At 46.7% G+C, this 10,137-nt stretch overlaps 1 long non-coding RNA gene across 1 annotated transcript; it reads right to left on the bottom strand.

The window, feature by feature from the left end:
* Nucleotides 1–8,587: 8,587 nt before the first annotated feature.
* LOC129468162 (uncharacterized) lies at nucleotides 8,588–9,553 on the bottom strand. Its single transcript, XR_008652550.2, has 2 exons — nucleotides 9,290–9,553; nucleotides 8,588–8,947 (listed from the first exon to the last, which is right to left on the bottom strand). It is a non-coding gene; the product is annotated as an uncharacterized lncRNA (long non-coding RNA).
* Between the last annotated feature and the right edge of the window lie 584 nt (nucleotides 9,554–10,137).

Raw genomic sequence — 10,137 nt, 5'->3', positions numbered from 1 at the left:
CTGCAACCCCCACCTCCCAGGTTCAAGTGATTCTCCTGCCTCAGCCTTCCATGTAGCTGGGACTACAGGCACCATGCCCAACTAATTTTTGTATTCTTAGTAGAGACAGGGTATCACTATGTTGGCCAGGCTGGTCTCGAACTCCTGACCTCAGGTGATCCGCCCACCTCAGCCTCCCAAAGTGCTGGGAGAGAGACTTTGATTTCTCCGAATCCTTGTAAAAGATTCATCCCTTTCCAGTCAGTTGTGGGCAGGGAGAAGGCAGAGGTAATGGTGGTTAGATTGGTTGCACAGTAAAAATCTGGCTGCCCAGGTTCAGGTCTGTGGCAGGAGGCAGAGTTCTCATAGCAGGTGTCATGAAGTGGTCAGTTACCCCAACCTGTGTGTGCTACCGCCACTACTGCTGCTGTACACACGCCTGTACACACTCAAGCACATTCTCTTCTTTATGTCACATTATCATGTAAACTACCATAAAATGAAAGCAAATTATTTATGAACTCTTATTGTTTTGCTTAAACATCACAGATAATTTTTTTTAAGTAATCATAAAACATAACATTTTTGGAACCAAGTTGCCAAGAATACTGTGAAAATCTCAAATACCAGCAAGACTTCAAAGCAAGTCCCTTAGTCAAACTAGTGCTTATTTACTAGGAAAAAATTCAAAAGGCTGGGTCGCATAGCCCAGATAAGCCAGTTCTGAAGTTGCTGTCATAAATGAGGTATGGGATGCGAACAGCTTCAGTGCTTGTGTCTTTGAAATGTTCATTCTCTCTGTAACCTTAAAAATAATTACCTCTTATGATTAAAAACTGTATTTTTCATATGATTGATACTTTATTTTACTAAAAGATATTACTATGAGTGTTGATGTAACCACCGAGCGTCTAAGTGCTATATTGTGTTGTGATTCTTGATGAGAATTAAAGTGAAAACATCATGTTCTGTTGCTGTTTACAATTATTTTCTGTTTCCTTTGAGATACTTCACCTTTAATTGGTGCCTTCCCAACACAATTTTCTGCTGATACCGATAATCACAGCCTCCTCTGCTAAAGTGTCTCGGTGATGCACATCTGATTCTTGAGAACTGAAACCCAGAAAGGGTCTCAAATATTTCATGCTGAAGCCCCTCAAAGGGCAGTCAATCACAAGTATCTGCTCACCACTTAGCCAGAGTGGTAAAGCAGATGACGTAAAGATGGTGATGGGCACAGTTCTCCATTCTAACCACAAATAAGGTCTAACTTTATTTGAATTCCAATTTCATATTCCTTTTTTTTTTTTTTTTTGAGACGGAGTTCAGCTCTTTTGCCCAGGCTGGAGTGCAGTGGAAGAAAAATTCAGCGTTTTCTTCCCTTTTAAATATCAATTCATTTGTGGAGACAGTAGCAAAACTATCAAAAATACTATGCCTGGATTGCAGGACTGGTTGGGTGAATGGAGCAGTAATGATAGGTTGTTTAATTTTATTTTAGTGTGAGTTTGTGCTGTATTTCCTTAATGTTTATATGATTTTTTTGGTACCAGACAAAAATTTCTGGATATGCCTTGACTATAGAAAAGGCCACATTTCAAAAATCTGGATTTATAATAATAATTCCTCTTTAAAAAGATGAATATAACATATAAAACATATATCTGCAACCTTTTTAGTAACGTGTTTTCTCTAGTGCTTTAGGTTTACACATTCAGTAAATCTAGAAGGTAACTTAAAATTATCCAATGGGATCACTTCATTTGTGAAAGAGGAAATTGAGGCACAGCTTGATTAAAAGAATTGTCCAAAGTGAGTCAACAACTTACTGCAATAAGAATCTGGTGTCCGCCATAGAGTGGTGGACTGCTATTACTTGCCCTCCTCACAATTATAATTTTATATTAATTCTATTTTTATCATTATTGATAACACTACACATATTTTACCCCAAGGAAAGAAGGAAAGAAACAAGAACCTAGTCTTAAAAATCTTAAAATTTCAAGATACTGAAACTCAAATCACTTTTCCAATAACCTGAAAAAAAAAATCTTTCAAATAATGTCTCCCAAGTTGCCTAGGAAATAATGGTGAGCCTGTGGTTTTCTAGGTAAAATAAGTAAATATCAAATGATATATAAAAGTTAAATATTAAGCCAGTTAACTTTTTCACTTGCACTCTAACCAGGAAATTCTCAAATATTGGTTCTCTAGAGTGATAGCATATTATATTATCTGGGAAAAGAAAAAATTGCCTAAGACCAATAATCAGAATATCAGAATCCCTGAAGGTGGTTGTGTGTGTGTGTGTGTGTGTGTGTCTGTGTGTGTGTGTGTGTCTGTGTTTACTATTTCGGTTAAAACACTAGTGTGAACCGCGATTGAGAACCGCTTTCCCAGTCTCAGCCCTCAACCCTATCCCACTCCAGTCCGCTGAGGGACAGCATGAGACCGCTCAAACGCAGAGGGCACGCCGCGAACCGCGTCTCTTCCCCCCTGAAGCCACGAGGGGGCGCTCCTGCACCGGGTTTGCCATTGGCCGCCTCTCATACCCCAAATTCAGAGACTGCACCACAGAAAAGGCTTTCGTTTGGAAGCCGGCAGAAAGAGAAAGGGCAGGGAATTGCCTTTGTATATCCGAGGGCCGACGGGTAATTCGTGTAAACAACAATATCCCCCAAGATGAGCTCTTCGGAGCTTCCTACCCAGTGGCAGCTCCCCATTTTCTCCTTTGGACTTGGAAAAACTTCACTTCCCGCAAGGAGAAAGTCGGGGGGCCGGCGGCTGGGTGGGATGGTTTATGGCTTTGGATCTTGAGCAGTTCACTGTTCAAATAAATCTTGGTGAGCCATAGAGAACAATCTCCACATTAATCTTGTGTAATTAGCGTTATAACCCTCGGCAGCCTAAGAAGCAGGAAAGACAAAGCTGTATGCAAATGTGGCTTCCCTGGCCTCGGCTCCTCCTCCGCCCGGGCCTCTTTCTCCCTGGGCTCCTCGGTCGCGCGCAGCAGACTGCGAGCCTCTTTTTAATGGCACGGTACCTTAAAATCAGTGATAAGTTTCTTGACTTTAAAAATACAAGATGAAAAAGGAGAAGCAGCGGCAACCGAAGGAGGGGAGAGACGTGCGCAAGCTGAGGCTATTAGAAGGATTTAGCCTCTGGGGAATTGGCACCTGCCTTTGGCAGCCAGCACCGTCCAGTTAAGGACGGAACCCAATACGTGGGGAGACTTAGGGACTGGGAGGTGGCGTTTTCTCCACACAGCAGCTCTTGGGAGGCGGTGGGTAGGGGGGTGCGGGGGCAAACCCGTGGCTGGGGCGCTTTTCTGGCAGAAAGGGGCAGCCCTCCGAGTTCGCACCAGGGACTCCACTCCGCCTTCCAGACTCGCACATTTCCCAGGCAGGAGTCTTGAACCAAGCCCTCAGATGACAGTCTCTGCTGAGCCGAGACAAGGCCCCACAGGAGGAGGAGGGTGTGAGGAACCCCAACACACAAGTCTTCACTTGCAAAGGTTGGGGAGGGGGTTGAGGGAGCGGTGCCCGCAGAGGCCGAGGTGCGCGTACAGCCGCGCACACGCGCCGGCACCGACGCGAAGCCGAGAGGATGCAGATCCCCCGCCTGGCTCTGGATTATCTGCTCTGTGTTTACTGTTTCGTAGGGCTTTACGTGAAACGAATAAATTTTTACTTGCTCCCAGGGACCGGCTTGTTGTTTTATGGCATGTACTTATTTAAAAGCCTCTTTTGTCTGTGTTGAAATGGTCCAAGCTCCCAAATCCTGTGCCGGGCTATGAGCGTAGAACCAGCCGAACTGCAATGAGCATCATTGCAGCAGCAAAAGGCAGTGAAGAGAGGGGCCTTATTCTTTCCAGTACACACACATACGCACACGCACACGCACACGAACGCACTCACGCCCTGAACGCTTGCTTTTCTTTTTCACAAGCCAGAACCTAATGCTTTTAATGTCTTACACAGGGGGCTAAGGGAACATATTCTAGCGAATTGTACCTGAAGTACTGCAAGATTTGAAAATTTTCTACAGAAACTGTATTCTGATTAAAAACAAGCCTCAATACAAATCTATTTATCCTCCTTCCGTGTGTATCTGCTTAGGGTTTATTCCTCCCTTTTCTGACCCCCCCACCCTCAAAAAGGTAAGCATAATGCCAGGCAAAAGCTAAGACTGGGCTCTTTTAACCGGTAATCGCTGTCGTCTCTACACTTTGTTTATGAAACGGAATAAGAATGGGAGAGAGACTTAATTTAACAGCACAACCAGGCTGTATAAATACAATATTCATTTTTTAAAAGAGAAGTGGATTTGGTTTACTCTGAAGAACAGTAATTCAAACAGCACCTATCTGCTCCAGATAGAGTAGCTATGCACATCTATACAGGCAAGTTTGAAATTTAGAACAAGGCTTTGATTTATTCCCTTTCTATCAGTGATTAATGCCCTTTAATTAGCTAATCTCAAAGCCATTATTTACAACTAGGGCAGACAAAGGGAAAACTGATGATCCAACACTTATGTCAGTTTGAAATTTTGAAACAACAAAAAGTGCTTTATTCAGAGTGGAATTCTGAGTCTCTTAGATGAATCTCAAAATAACAAAGAAACTCAAAGAAAAAATACAACAAAAATAAAACAAAATAAATGGGAACAAATAAAACTCCATCTCCCAAACAATCCCAGCCGCCCCTCCTTTTTCGCAGAAATTGCTGCCTGGAACAATTTGAAATGTGTCTATTTAAAGGGAAAAGGAATATATCATGTCTTCAGTCCATCTAAAATCTATAAGTTTTCAATTTTAGCATAAGAGGAGAAAGCGTTTATAGCTGAGTTTTTCCAAGTTGTTTAAAAGGAAAGGGTTTTGGGATTTGAAAAATCAATTTTCTCTTTGTACTTTTCCAAGGCGGGAGTTTGAAGCTGGGCACTGGATTTGCTTCTCAAGATCCAGTGCCTTAAACATTGGGGAAGGGGCTGCGGGGGAGTGTGGGGAGAGGAGGTTTGTAAGGCGTCCTTTAACGCGGACGTGGCCTAGGGTGCTGAGGAATTCCTCTTTGAACTCTGCTTCCTAAAGCACCGCCCTCGCAGCGGCTCCATTTCAAGTGACCCTTAAAACTCGTTTCTGGACAGAACTGCAGGTCTTCGGGGTCTTTCTTGGTAGGAAACCATTCAGATCGGGTATCAGGGGGGCTGTCGGGGGGTTCTTGAAGGTTCCAGGGAGTCTCCTCAGGAAACGGAGAGCGCAGGCCTCGGTGGCCTGATGCTGCAGAGGCGCCTAGGGAAAGAGCAGAGCAGGCCACGTCTGAGCCCAGGCTTGGGTCCTCCACTGTGGACGCGCTGCAGGTCGCCTCAGACCACTCAGGTCATCTCGGCGGTTTATCCAGCTCTCCCCCGCTTCAGATTCCGGAGTGAGGAGAGCACCCCCATCCCCACCTTCACCTCCATAATTTTTACCAGGAAAACCTGTTCATTCGCTGCATCTGGGGGCCCTTATGTGCGTGTGCCTGTTCAGAAATAGAAAATACGAAAGGAACAAAACCGCAGGACACGTTGCCAAGTCGACGGGGGCAGCTTAAGGTGTGCAAAAGTGGATTTAGGAGGACCTCGAAAGTCCTTCCATCTGAACAGTTGGGAAAAACAGCTTTAGGTTTATTCCTGGGCTCCTGAATCCAAGACCCGAACGGGAACAGAAAAAGGCCTCTGGAAATCGGAACATGCCTTCAGGCAGCAATAGAATGGGATTAGAAATCCCTCCTGGAAAGCAGGAGGCGAAGGAGAGGGAAACTCCAGGGGATTGGAAACTGGGGTAGGAGAGGCAGAGCTCGGAGACGGGTGAGTGTGTGTGTGCGTGTGTATGCGTGTGTGTGTGTAGGGGGTGGGGGCTCGGGGCCAGGGAGGGAGGAAAGGAAGAGGGTAAAAAAGAAGCTAGAGGAGCGAAGAAGGAAAAACTAGAGGACCTCGTGTCTTTCGTGTGAAAGCACCCGCGTCCTAAATCGTAGGAACGAGGTCGTGATTAGCGCTCTGACCCGGAGGAGAGACGCATTAGAAATGAACAGAGAACATGCACCTCCCTGCCTGGTTCATTTCGCTTTCCTTGAAATCCCTGGGCCTCAAGGTTCCCATCGCTTAAGCTTTCCCCATCTCTCCCTCCCCCGCGCCTTTAACATACAATGCACTGAGGCTGAGAGGGGAGAGACGGAGCGAGTCAGGGAGAGAAATCCTGAAGCTTTTCAGGGTAAAATACAAACCTGCGCATCCAGCTTGCCAACACTTTTTTAACATTGGCATCGACTTCTTTGTAAACAGTCGTTGGGGTGATAATTTCGCCTGAGAGATTAACCATTCAAGTCTCAAAGTTCCCAAGGATTGTGAAATCCTGCTTGTAAAAATACAGATTTTGAAGTGTGTCTTTTTTCTCCCTTTCCCAAATGAAACCCCGAGGATGCGCTTTGGACTTGGGGACTGAGGGCGTGGTGGGCAGACAGCTGTTGAATCCAAACAAAGACTATTCTGGCTCTGACGCCGTTTCGGTTTCCATCTGGGAGTACTTTTCACTTCCTTCTTCCCATTCCAATGGAAAGAAATGGATTAGGAATGGGGCAGTCAGAATTATGTGTTTATGGCGGACAGATGGAACAGGAGAGGATGAACCTTCAGCAACAAAAGGATCATTGAGATTTGGTTCCTGGGTGTGCAAATTTGGAAACAAACAAAATAACCAAGGAAGCTATGGGGATACCAAGACTCGAGCTATCGACAATGTTGACTCATAGATGAATCAACTCTCCTTCTCTACTTTCCTCTCATCAATCAAGAATTGTGGCCCCATCTCACAAACTGCCGCGGAAGCTAAAATTGCAGGACATTTTGAGAAACAAGTCTTGAAATCTGCCTGAAACTAACAAAAGCCACCCGCCAGTCAACCAGAGTCAGTCTCTCTCTCTCTCTCTCTCCCTTTCTTCCCTCCTCTCCCCCCCTCTTCCTTGTCTCCCGCCCCCGCCCCCCATCTTTCTCCAGCCAGCCTCGCCCCAATTAACGCCCTACAGCAAGTCAGCCTTACACCTGCTGGAAAAATCTTGGTGGCAGATGTGGGAGGTTGTGGTTTTGGTTTTTAGCAGAGCGCGGGAGCACCCTGTCACACCCGCCTGCGACCGCCCTAGGACCGTCCTCTGGAATATCTTGGAGCCAGGAGCCAGGGAGGCTTTCCTCAGCCCCAGTCGTTGCCTGTCGCCGCTTTCGGTTTCTCTTCCCGAACAGCACCCGCCACCCATTTTCTCTGAAATTCTCAAAGCAATTTCATCCTTTGCAGAGTTTGCAAAGCTCTCCTACTGACTTCGGGTGTGCGGTTTAAAAAGGGGAGAATGGAGTAGCTCGAAAGGGAAGGAGGGTCATATTGAATTCTCCTTTTAAAATTTTTAATTTCATTGACACTTCTTGAAAGGTTTGTTTTGGTATAAGGCAACGCTGGCAATTCCAGATACAAACAGATGGACACACACTGTGCGTATCAGATGTTGGGAATAAAAATGGTTTATTGATTGAAATAATAGAGGCATTATTTTGATTTGTCTTGACATGGACGCTGATTTATAGAGCTCTTCCCCCAGTGATTTCTTCTTGTAGTCCAGACACATGGAAATGATAAAAATCTCACCAAACCTCACCTTGGTGCTAATCAAGACTGCTCGATGCACGTTATAAATCTGATATAATATTTATTGCTTATCTGTATTCGAGGGGTTAGTCTCCATCCTAGGATTGTCCCTTTCAAAAAAATTTTTTTGGATGCATCTGTTTTCACTTTGCACTTTCAACGGGCTGGAGCAGACAATAGTGTGAAAAACATCTGAAAATATGAGGCGACAGAGCTGCATGTGTGTTTCATTTCTGCAGTGTTAAGGGAGAAAATAACAAAAGAAACACACACTACAACACACACGCACGCACACACACACGCACACACACACCGGCCCAGGACCTCAGCACAAAGGGCGCGCTGACCCAGCGCTAACACACAAGACAAATTAAAGAAAGGGGCAAATCGGAGGAGGGGCTAAGGCGAAGGTCCAGGCATTTCGGGAAAAGATCAAGGACAAGGAGAGTTAAGAAACTGAACTTGGGCCAGGGAAGACCGGAGAGAGAGAAAGTAAAGTGCCCAGGACTGGAACTCACGTCCCTGAGGCTGGGGACAGTACGTTTGCTTGTAACAGACAGTTTTCCTTGACTGCAGGAAACAAGAAAAATAGTAATCATACAACAAGCACAAATCCCACAAACATCAGGGGGGTAAAACCCCCACTACTAGCCATCCCACACCAAAACCCAAACCGAGTCTTTTCTGCTGAATTGCTGCAAGATCACAAGAGACCAAGAGACCCGGAGTCAGCCTGTGAACTTGGGAAAGATCAGTTGCCCGGCGAGGTTGGAAGTAGACTGAGGAACGCCTTTTTTTGTGAAGGACACAAATATTTGCAGAGTTTAAAGCTGCAGGAATACAAAAGCAGGAGTGAGATTATCTGATTACGGATACAGGATGTCCGAGTTGTTGCCTCCCAAAAATGACTGCGTTAAAAAAAAATAAATAAAAGACCAGTTCGAAAAGGGACATTTTAATATCAGTGAAAGCATCAGAGGGAATCGGATTGAACGCTGCAGCTCCGGAACTGGAGGACAGCTGCGTGGTGCAGCCAATCCCGGGGCCTGCGGGAGCGAGCGACAGATCTCAGGACCACGCGGGCGAGAGCAAGGAGCCTCCCGGCCACAGAGCCACGGGCGCTGCGGGACCCAGCCGGGACTCCCCCGGGCTGGAGTGTGCGAAGGGCTTCCCGCCCCGGGGCCCGGGGGGTCTTAGTGCAAAAGGGATGGCGCTGCAGCACCGACCGCGTTGCCCTGGGTTCTCCGTTTCTCCTTCCCGAGTCTCTGCCTCTGTTTCCCCCTGGCCCGGAGGACGCGACTACGGAAGAGACGTCTGGTCTGGGGGGCGCGGGGGCGCGGAAGGGGGAAGGGCAGGTCTCATCCCGGGGGCGCTGACACCCCCTCCCCGCGGCACTCCAGCTCCGAAGAGCGAGCTTCGGTTCCGCCCGCCCTCCAGACCATTTGCTGATTCTCACTATTGTTTTAATTTATTGCGCAGCCTGTTGCGCCGCGGGCCCATCTGAGCCATTGGGGCCCCCTAGATGCCCTGCAGGGCGCCTGTCCCCGGGCGGCCTCCCCGCAGGAGCAGCGGGGCACGCGCATGTTTCCTTGTGGATGACTGCTTCGGACTTGGCGGGGCCGGTCCCCACCTGAATCTCACCTCAGGCAGTCGCTAGAAGCTCCAATCCAATCGTGAGCTTTCCTCTGGGAGGGACAGGATCCCGTCAACTCCTGAGGCTGCTCTTCTGGGCGAATCCCACAATAATTGTGCATTGCTCTCCATTTAGTGCTTTGGAAATTTAGAAAGCGCGCTTTCATTTGTACGTCGCCTGCCGACAGCCCCTTTGCTGGTTAGAGAAGCCTTGTTCCCCCTCTCCACGCGTACGCGCACTCATTTTTAGTTTTAATAAATGACTTAAAAATCAAAACAAATCTCTGAGTCAGTCCGCCCAATTTTATGCTCCATCTCTTCTATGTATGTGTTAGATTCTCTCTGCCAATCGATGGGAAAGAGCATTTAGGGGCATTTGCAATTTCCTTTGTCACTTGCCACTCTGTGCTTATAGATTTTACATATCATTTGTTTACCAAATCAGTTCGTATTTTCTTAGCCCAGGGTTCAGGATTTTGCGTTCGTGGATTAATTGCCCAGTACCCAAAGGGCAGGACAGGCAGAGGAGCCACCTGATGCAAGAAGGGTCAGCTCACGTTAGGACAAAACAAGGAGGTTGTTGTGAGCCCTTCTGCAGGCTCTGAATTAATTCAAACAGCCCTTCCTAGGACTTGTTAAAAAGACCATACCTTGAAGGGATAGTGTGGTGCCTAATGTCTGCTAGCCTATAACTCAATGCATTACAAGATCATTTTTGCCCAGCCCAAAGAAACTGCGTAAATCCAATATCCCTGGTTGAAGATAATACGTAGTCACTTCAGTTCTGGCCATATGGTGCCTACCTGCATTCGAGTCTTGGAAAGTCTCAGGTTCCTTACTGGGTCTCACTTATTGAT

Source organism: Symphalangus syndactylus, chromosome 18, assembly GCF_028878055.3.
Source record: "Symphalangus syndactylus isolate Jambi chromosome 18, NHGRI_mSymSyn1-v2.1_pri, whole genome shotgun sequence".
NCBI lineage: Eukaryota > Metazoa > Chordata > Mammalia > Primates > Hylobatidae > Symphalangus > Symphalangus syndactylus.
Note: the sequence above shows the minus strand (reverse complement) of the source record. Positions and strands in the feature narration are given on the sequence as shown.